Here is a 9,741-nt window from a genome sequence, read left to right as displayed (position 1 = left end):
GTCTCTGTGGCGCAATCGGTTAGCGCGTTCGGCTGTTAACCGAAAGGTTGGTGGCTCGAGCCCACCCAGGGACGGTGGGGTAATTTTTATCTTCATGGTCTCGCATTTCCTGGTTTCTGATGTTTGTTTTGGCTGCAAAATAAATGTCCGGTTTCGATGGCCAGCTGAGGACGGCCGATCTTCCACCATTTAACCTGTGATTGGCTTCGCGGAAATCAGAATTCTTCTTGACAGACAAGGTCCGAAGGTTGCAGGAGAGGCGCTTCACTCTGACATGGATATTTCTGCAGTGAGCGACACCAGACTGTTTCCACAATTAATGTCACTCTCTTTTATTTTGGAAACGCAAAATTGTATTCACATTCCGATGGGTTTCAGTTGATTTGTGAGAGATCATGAAAGGATCCTGCAGCGCTGCCTTGGATAATAACAACAGTTCTCAGCCGCATTACAGTCGCGGCAACAAATCCCTGCATCCGAGTATCTGCACCCTTAAATCCGAGTATTTGCACCCTTACACCGGAATATCTGCACCCTTACACCGGAATATCTGCACCGTTAAATCTGAGCACCTGGACCTTTACAGCAGAGTATCTGCGCCCTCACACCGGAGTATCTGCGCCCTCACACCGGAGTATCTGCGCCCTCACAACCATAACTCATCAACTGTCCCCAATCATCTTTATCAGCGTCAGGAGCCCGAAACAAAACCCAACAGTGAAGAAATTGGCTTCATAATTCTTCACTAATGTACGGACACATTTTTATTTCCGGTGCTTGAAGAGAGATGTGGGGAAAGTGGCCGCTGATACTCAGAAACTACTGCTTGTTGCTTTTTTCCAGCGGGCTCGTTGGTCTAGGGGTATGATTCTCGCTTCGGGTTTGTTGCTTGAAATGTGTGGGAGATCCCGGGTTCAAATCCCGGACGAGCCGTCATTATTTTTCCCCCCGACTTTTGATCTTGAGCTGCTGTTCAAACTGGCAGGGTGTTTGGAGGTATCTCAATGATCTCACGTCCTCTGAATGCATTCTACTTGTAATTGCAATTGACCTTGAAACCGCTCTCGGATTTCGTCTCACTGAAGCAGAATGTGGCCGCTTTTTATCTGTCAGCGTGGAGGTGACGAGGTTGTGGTTGATAACCGCGGGCACACCTGTCCGGACATTGGTATTCAGAATGTACAAAATGCTGTCTCAAATATTCTGTTGTCATCCAGGCAGCTCTTGCTTTCCATGCCCAACCTTTCTCCGAGTAAGAATGTGTCCAGTCTGTACCCGAACTATCTCCTCACTCAAAGCCTCCCATTGCTCATTTACTGTTTTATCTGCCAATCTTTGAATCCAATCCACCAGGACCCGATCGCTGAAATTTGCTCTCCGCCAGTTGAGTATTTTCATACTTGATTTTTCCTTGCATTTTCCATAACAACACTAAACCTGCTCCAAATGCTCCCCCACTGAATCATGCTGCACTTGCCCCTCTTCTTTCCCCTAAATAAATCCAACACTGCTTCTTTCCTCGTTGGCCTGAAAACATACGGATTAAGAAAGTTCTCTTGGACACATTTCAGGAATTGCTCGTCCTCTTTGACTTTTACACTGATATTTCGCAGTCTATATTCGAATAAATGAAGTCCCCTTTTATCACTACTCTAAAATTATTGCATCTTTCTGCAATTTGCCTGCCAATTTGCCCCTCTATCACCTTCCCACTATTTGGTCCCCTATAGAATGCACCCAGCAGCGTAATAGCTCCTCAATTGTTCCTTAATTCTAAACAAATAGATTCTGCCTTTGAACTCTCAAGCACGGCGACCCTTTCTACCGCTGTAACAGTATTTTTGATCAATAGTGCCTGCTCCCCTCCACACGACCGCCCCCGCCCCCGCCGCTCCTTTTTCTCTTTCCCTGCCTTTCCTGAATACGTTGTAGACAGGAATATTTAAGTGGCCACTCCTCCGCTTGTTTGAGCCAGCTCTCCATTATTGACACTATAACATAATCCCATGTTACAACTTGTGTCTGCAGCTCACCAAACTTATTTACCAAGTATGTTCAACACAACATCAGGGCATAAAGGCAGGACAAGTTCTATGGCCCAATTAAATGTTCTATACATTAATGCACGTAGCATAAGAAATAAAACAAGTGAATTAGAAGCGTAAATTTAGCTTATAGTGCATGACGTAGTGCTCATCACTGAGACCTGACTACAAACTGGGCATGACTGGGAGATAAATATTTCAAGTTATAAGCCGTTTCGAAAGGATAGGGACATTGGAAAAGGCGGTGGAGTAGCGATATTGAGGAGGGATACTATTACTGCATAAGAAAGAAGACATATCAGTAAAGGTGAGCACGCAGTAGAAAGGCTTTGCGTAGAAATTAGTAACAGAATAGAATACAAGACTTTGGTGGGAGTTGTTCATAGACTTCCGGACAGCAGTAGAAAAGTAACAGGATGCACAGAAGCGGACAGGGTGTTAGGGGTCTGGAACTCACTGTTTGAAAGGGTGGTCGAGGCAGAAAAGCTCAACTCATTTAAAAAGTACTTGGATGTGCATTTGAAGTGCCGTAATCTACAGGGCTATGGACCAAGTGTTGGAAAGTGGGATTAAGTTGGATAGCTCTTTTTCGGCCGGCATAGACACGATAGGCCGAACGGCTTCCTTCTGTTCTGTAACTGTCTATGCTTCTATGTGTGTGAAGGGATTTGCTCAGTCATCACACGTGCTGAGATACCAGCGAGTTCACAAGTGACTGCAGGGGTCGGCATCTGCTGTCAATCATATCCAGGACTGAACCATATTCATTCTGACATTTGGGGTTTATTTCTGCTGATGTTAATAACCGATATAACTGGGCTGGAGTTTAATATTCTGGATATCTGTTAAATAAATCAGCTTTGTTTTCAACACCTTGTTGTAGATTTTGGTTTTTCCCACGTGAGTATTTAGCAGCACCTGACTGGAGCTCAGAAAGGATAATCTGGGGGGAGGATCGTCCGATGGGAACAGAACTTTAGCCTAGACACAGTCCTTCACGGCCACAGTGAGAGGGGCAAATGGCACTTTGGTCTTTCCCGTCTCTCTTCACTGACAGCAAAGTCGCCGTGCGGCGTCCAGTCTAAAAATGACAGTGGTAATTATTCTATGAAGATTTAACCTGTTTGTTTGACAGTCCTGAGTCTACCATTTAAGGCAGGCGTTAACTGATTTAAAATAAACCCGCTTAAAAGAAATGGGTTCTGAATTGTGATATCCGTGAAGCCAATGTTCCATTCCTTTATATGTTTCATGTGCCTGCTCTCGGACCACAGGGTAAGTGGTGGAATATCAGCCCTGCGCAGCCGGCAATGATCACGATACATTTTCTTGCAGACCAAACACACATTGAAACCCTGGAACTTTGAGGCGATGAATCCTTCGGGAAAATGAAATAAGGGTTCGAACCATCACACTTTCTCGCTAAGTGATAGCACTACCGAAACAGACGAAGAGATCACCTGCTAAACCAATAATTCACTGAGCTAAACTTTAAGATTGCAGCCACCAATAAAACAGCTGTCTATTGTCAGTTTACTTCTCCAAAATGAATGCGTGAAGCTTGCAGGAGTGAAAATCCAACGAGCTGGTCTTCACTCTTAAACCAGCAACTGTGAAGTTAAGAGAAACGTGCCGGAGAAATACTCGATTTCAGCGCGGTGACACAAGGCCAGAGTAAAGGTCAGTTAATATGATCGCTGAGTGGCGAGAGGGTGGATTTGAAATTCCTGAGCGACCGCACAGTGCATTTTCCAGATCTGCTTGGCGCACCAATCCCTACAATTCTTCACTTGCAGGGACAATTCGATTCTCGGTTTCTTTTCCCTGAGGCTTGGTGAAATTTTTAAAATTGAAAGAGACCAATATCAATGCAAACCTGGTCAGTGACATGCTCACAGATACAAAGCGGCCAGACTCTGCTTCAGTGAGATGAAAGCCCAGAGCGGTTTCAAGGTCGAATGCAATTGAAAGCAAAGCTCGTTCAATGAAAGTGTAGGTTATTGACGTGCCTTGAAAGGTAGTGATTATTTGAACTGAACTTCTTCCGAAAGCGTTTGAGATTGAGGTGGAGTGATTTGGGGACTTCTTTTCCCTCCTTGCAAAAGTCTGAACCGCAGCTCAAGATAAAAATTCTAAGGATAAATTGGGGATTCTCCGGAATATGAACCTCGAATCGTAAATTATACCCCGACTTCAACGAGCCCAGAAACAAGAACGTGTCCTTATATTAAGATGTTACGCTTACATTCTATGAGAGGTCAGTCTGTAAAATAAAAGGGCATTTTAAAGAGATATTCTGAGAAGTTCCGTATTGGACCCTGAACAAAGTACAAACACCGCACGATGTTTTTGCTGGTCAAATTCACGACACATCATAAATTCCACAAAAGCACCACGGGGAGTTGAATCTAGGACCGGAGTTCTTTCACCAACTGAGCCACGGAGCCAATCCACGGGAACGCTTCTCACTTCCTCTCATTAATATCTATGCTACACGTCATATTCTATTGCGGGTCGAGACTGTTTTATCTTTATCAATTTCATAGAAACATAGAAAATAAGAGCAAGAGTAGATCATTCGGCCCTTCGGGCCTGCTCCGCCATTCAAAATGATCATGGCTGATGTCTAACTCAGTACCCTGTTCCAGCTTTTTCCCCAGATCCCTTGAGCATTAAGAAATATATCTATCTCCTTCTTCAATACATCTAATGACTTGGCCTCCACTGTCTTCTATGGTAGAGAATTTCACAGGTTCATCAACCTCAGTGAAGAAATTTCTCCTCATCTCGGTTCTAAATGACATACCCCCTATCCTGAGACAGTGACCCCTGGTTCTGGACTCCCCAACCAACGGGAACTTACTCCCTGCATCTAGTCTGTCTAGTCCGTCTAGTCCTGTTGGAATTTTATATGTTTCGATAAGATCACCCCTCATTCTTCTAAACTCTAGTGAATATAGGCCTAGTCATACATCATCCTGCCATCCCAGGAACCAGTCTGGTAAACCTTCGTTGCACTCCCTCCATGGCAAGGACATCCTTCCTCAGATAAGGAGACCAAAACTGCACTCAATACTCCAGATGTGGTCTCACCAAGGCCCTGTACAACTGCAGTAAGACATCCCTATTCCTGTACTCAAATCCTCTTGCAATGAACGCCAACATACCATTCGCCTTCCTAACTGCTTGCTGCACCTGAATGCTCGCTTTCAGCGATTGGTGTACAAGGACACCCAGGTCTCGTTGCACCTCCCCATTTTCCCAATCGATCACCATTCAGATAATAATCTGCCTTTCTGTTTTTACAACCAAAGTGGACAACCTCATTTATAAACGTTATACTGCATCTGCCATGTTCTTGCCCACTCACCCAACTTGTCTAAATCACATTGGAGCCTTTTTGCATCCTCCTCACAGCTCACATTCCACCCCAGCTTTGTGTCATCTGCAAACTTGGAAATGTTACATTCCGTTCCCTCATCCAAAATCATTGATATATATATTGTGAATAGCTGGGGCCCAAGTACTGATTCCTGCGGTACCCCTCTGGTCACTGCCTGCCACCCGGGAAAAGACTCATTTATTCGTACTCTTTCCTGTCTGTCAACCAATTCTCAATCCATGCCAGTCTCTTAGCCCAATCCCATGTGCTTTAATTTTGCACACTAACCTCTTGTGTGGGACCTTATTAAAAGACTTCCGAAAATCCAAGTGCACCACATCCACTGGTTCGCCCCTATCTATTCTTCAAGTTACCTCAAAATACTCCAGTAGATTTGTTCAGCATGATTTCCCTTTCATAAACCTATGCTGACTTCGTCCAATCCCATTAATGCCTTCCAAGCGTTCTGTTATCGCATCTTTTAAAATAGACTCGAGCATTTTCCCCACGACTGATGTTAGGCGAACTGGTCTTTAATTCCCTGTTTTTTCTTCCTCGTTTTTTAACCAGTAGGGATACATTTGACACCCTCCAATCTGTCGGAACTGTTAGTGTCTGTAGAATTTTGGAAGATCACCACCAATGCATCACTATTTCCAGGGCCACTTCGTTTAGTACTCTGGGATGTAGATCAGCAGGCCCTGGGGATTTGTCAGCCTTTCGCCCCATTAATTTCCCGAGCACTTTTTCTTTACAACTAATAATGGTTGCCTCCAGTTTCTCCCTCAGTGGAGCCTTACTTCCCTAACATTTCTGGAAGCTTGTTTGTGTCATCCTTTGAAGACAGAACCAAAGTATTTGTTTAATTGTTCTCCATTTCTTTGTTCTGCATTTGAATTTCAGGGACCTACATTTGTCTTCACTAATTTTTTTCTCTTAACATTCATAGAAACTTTTACAATCAGTTTTTATGTTCCCAGCTAGTTTACTCATTCTACTTTCCACCTCTTAGTCCTCCTTTGCTGAGTTTTAAACTGCTCCCAACCCTGAGGCCTGCAGCTTTTTCTGGCAATTTTATATGTCTCCTCTTTGGAACTTATAACTAATTTCTTTTGTAAGCCACGATTGAGCCACCTTTCCTGTTATATTTTTGTGCCAGACAGGAATTAATAATAGTTATAATTTCTCCACATGTTCTTTATATATTAGCCATTACCTATCCACCATCGTCCCTTTTTGTCAAGTTCTCCAATCTATCCTAGCCAACTCACTTTCGGAATTGCCTTCATTTAGATTCAGCACCCTAGTTTCAGATTCAATTACTTCACTCTCCATCTTAATGAGGAATTCAATCATGTTATGGTCGCTCTTCCCTAAGGGAGCCCGCACAAGATTGTTTATCAATCCTTTCGCATCGCACAATACCCAATCTAGGATCACCTGTTCTCTAGTTGGTTCTTCAATGTATTGGTCTAGAAATAAATCATGCACACTCCAGGAATTCCTCCCCCACAGTATTATTGCTAATTTGGTTTGACCAAAAAGAGTGGCAGAGCTATAGTGATAGGGGACTCAATTGTAAGGGGAATAGACAGGCGTTTCTGCGGCCGCAACCGAGACTCCAGGATGGTGTGTTGCCTCCCTGGTGCAAGGATCAAGGATGTCTCGGAGCGGCTACAGAACATTTTGGAGGGGGAGGGCGAACAGCCAGCTGTCGTGGTGCACATAGGCACCAACGATATAGGTAAAAAAGGGGATGAGGTCCTAAAAGCAGAATATCGGGAGTTAGGAGGTAAATTAAAAAAATAGGACCTCAAAGGTAGTAATCTCAGGATTGCTGCCAGTGCCACGTGCTAGTCAGTAGAAATAGGAGGATATTTCAAATGAATACGTGGCTAGAGGAATGGTGCAAGGGGGAGGGATTCAACTTCCTGGGACACTGGAAACGGTTCTGGGGGAGGTGGGACCAGTACAAACCGGACGGTCTGCACCTGGGCAGGGCCGGGACCGCTGTCCTAGGAGGAGTGTTTGCTAGTGCTGTTGGGGAGGGTTTAAACTAAAGTGGCAGGGGGTTGGGAACCTGAGCAGGGAGAGAGAGGAAAGCGTAACAGGAAGGGACAGAAGGTATGGAGTAATAGGTAAAGTGTTAAAAAAGGAAAAAGCAGGAACTAAGCGTCACAAAACAGATTTGAAAGTTCTTTATCTGAATGCACGTAGCATTCGTAATAAAATGGACGAGTTAACGGCACAAATAACTACGTATGGGTATGATCTTGTGGCCATTACAGAAACATGGCTGCAGGGTGACAACGACTGGGAATTAAATATGCCAGGGTATTTAACAATCAGGAAGGACAGGCAGGAAGGAAGGGGAGGTGGGGTGGCTATGTTAATAAAGGAAGGAATCACTAATACAGAGAAATGATATTGGGACAAAGCATCAAGATAATGAAACAGTTTGGGTGGAGATAAGGAATAATAAGGGAAAAAAAACATTAGTGGGCGTAGTATATAGGCCTCCTAATAGTTGCAACTCTGCTGGAAGAAGTATTAATCAGGAGATAGTCGGGGCATGTAATAAGGGAACAGCCATAATTATGGGGGATTTTAATTATCATATTAACTGGACAAATCAAATTGGGCAGAGCAGCCTTGAGGACGAGTTCATTGAGTGCATCAGGGATGGATTTCTTGAGCAGTATGTAACTGATCCTACAAGGGGGCAGGCAACCTTGGACCTGGTGCTGTGTAATGAGTCAGGATTAATTAATAATGTCCTAGTTAAGGATCCCCTTGGAACCAACTACCACAACATGGTTGAATTCCATATCCAATTAGAGGGTGAGAAGGTTGATTCTCAAACAAGCGTACTGAGCTTGAATAAAGGAGACTATGATGGTATGAGAGCGGAATTGATTAAAGTGGACTGGGAAAATAGATTAAAGGGTAAGACGGTACATGAGCAGTGGTGTTCATTTAGGGAGTTATTTTACAACTTTCAAAATAAATATATTCCACTGAGGAAAAAAGGGTGTAAAAGAAATGACAGCCATCCGTGGCTAAGTAAAGAAATCAAGGATAGTATCCGACTAAAAACAAGGACATATATGGTAGCCAAACTTAGTGGGAGGATAGAAGATTGGGAATTCTTCAAAAGACAGCAAAAAGTAACTAAAGGATTGATTAAGAAAGGGAAGTTAGATTATGAAAAGAAATTAGCAAAAAATATAAAAACAGATAGAAAGAGTTTCTATAGTTATATAAAAAGAAAAAGGGTGGCTAAGGCAAACATAGGTCCCTTAGAGGATGAGACCGGGAAATTAATGGTGGGAAACATGGAGATGGCAAAAATGCTGAACAAATATTTTGTTTCAGTCTTTACAGTAGAGGACACTAAGAATATCCCAACACTGGACAAACAGGGGACTCTCGGGGGGGAGGAGCTAAATACGATTAAAATCACTCAGGAGATGGTACTCAGTAAAATAATGGGACTCAAGGCGGATAAATCCCCTGGACCTGATTGCTTCCATCCTAGGGTCTTGAGGGAAGTGGCAGTAGGGATTGTGGATGCTTTGTGATAGTTTTCCAAAATTCCCTGGACTCAGGAGAGGTCCCGGCAGATTGGAAAACTGCTAATGTAACACCGTTATTTAAAAAGGGTAGTAGGCAGAAGGCTGGAAATTATAGGCCAGTTAGCTTAACATCTGTGGTGGGTAAAATTTTGGAGTCTATTATTAAGGAGACAGTAACGGAACATTTAGATAAGCATAATTTAATAGGACAAAGTCAGCATGGCTTTATGAAGGGGAAGTCATGTCTGACAAATTTGCTTGAGTTCTTCGAGGATATAACGTATAGGGTGGATAAAGGGGAACCAGTGGACGTAGTGTATTTAGACTTCCAGAAGGCATTCGACAAGGTGCCACATAAAAGATTATTACTTAAGATAAAAAATCACGGGATTGGGGGTAATATTCTGGCATGGGTGGAGGATTGGTTATCGAACAGGAAGCAGAGAGTTGGGATAAATGGTTCATTTTCGGACTGGCAACCAGTAACCAGTGGTGTTCCACAGGGGTCGGTGCTGGGTCCCCAACTCTTTACAATCTATATTAACGATTTGGAGGAGGGGACCGAGTGCAACATATCAAAATTTGCAGATGATACAAAGATGGGAGGGAAAGTAGAGAGTGAGGAGGACATAAAAAACCTGCAAGGGGATATAGACAGGCTGGGTGAGTGGGCGGAGATTTGGCAGATGCAATATAATATTGGAAAATGTGAGGTTATGCACTTTGGCAGGAAAAATCA

At 43.6% G+C, this 9,741-nt stretch overlaps 1 non-coding gene across 1 annotated transcript; it reads left to right on the top strand.

Annotated features, from left to right (window-relative positions):
• trnan-guu (transfer RNA asparagine (anticodon GUU)) lies at nucleotides 1-74 on the top strand. The gene has a single exon. It is a non-coding gene; the product is annotated as a tRNA-Asn (tRNA).
• The last annotated feature ends 9,667 nt before the right edge of the window (nucleotides 75-9,741 follow it).

Source organism: Heptranchias perlo, chromosome 20, assembly GCF_035084215.1.
Source record: "Heptranchias perlo isolate sHepPer1 chromosome 20, sHepPer1.hap1, whole genome shotgun sequence".
Taxonomy (NCBI): Eukaryota; Metazoa; Chordata; class Chondrichthyes; order Hexanchiformes; family Hexanchidae; genus Heptranchias; species Heptranchias perlo.
The sequence above is the reverse complement of the archived record's forward strand: the minus strand, read 5'-3'. Positions and strand labels throughout refer to the sequence as shown.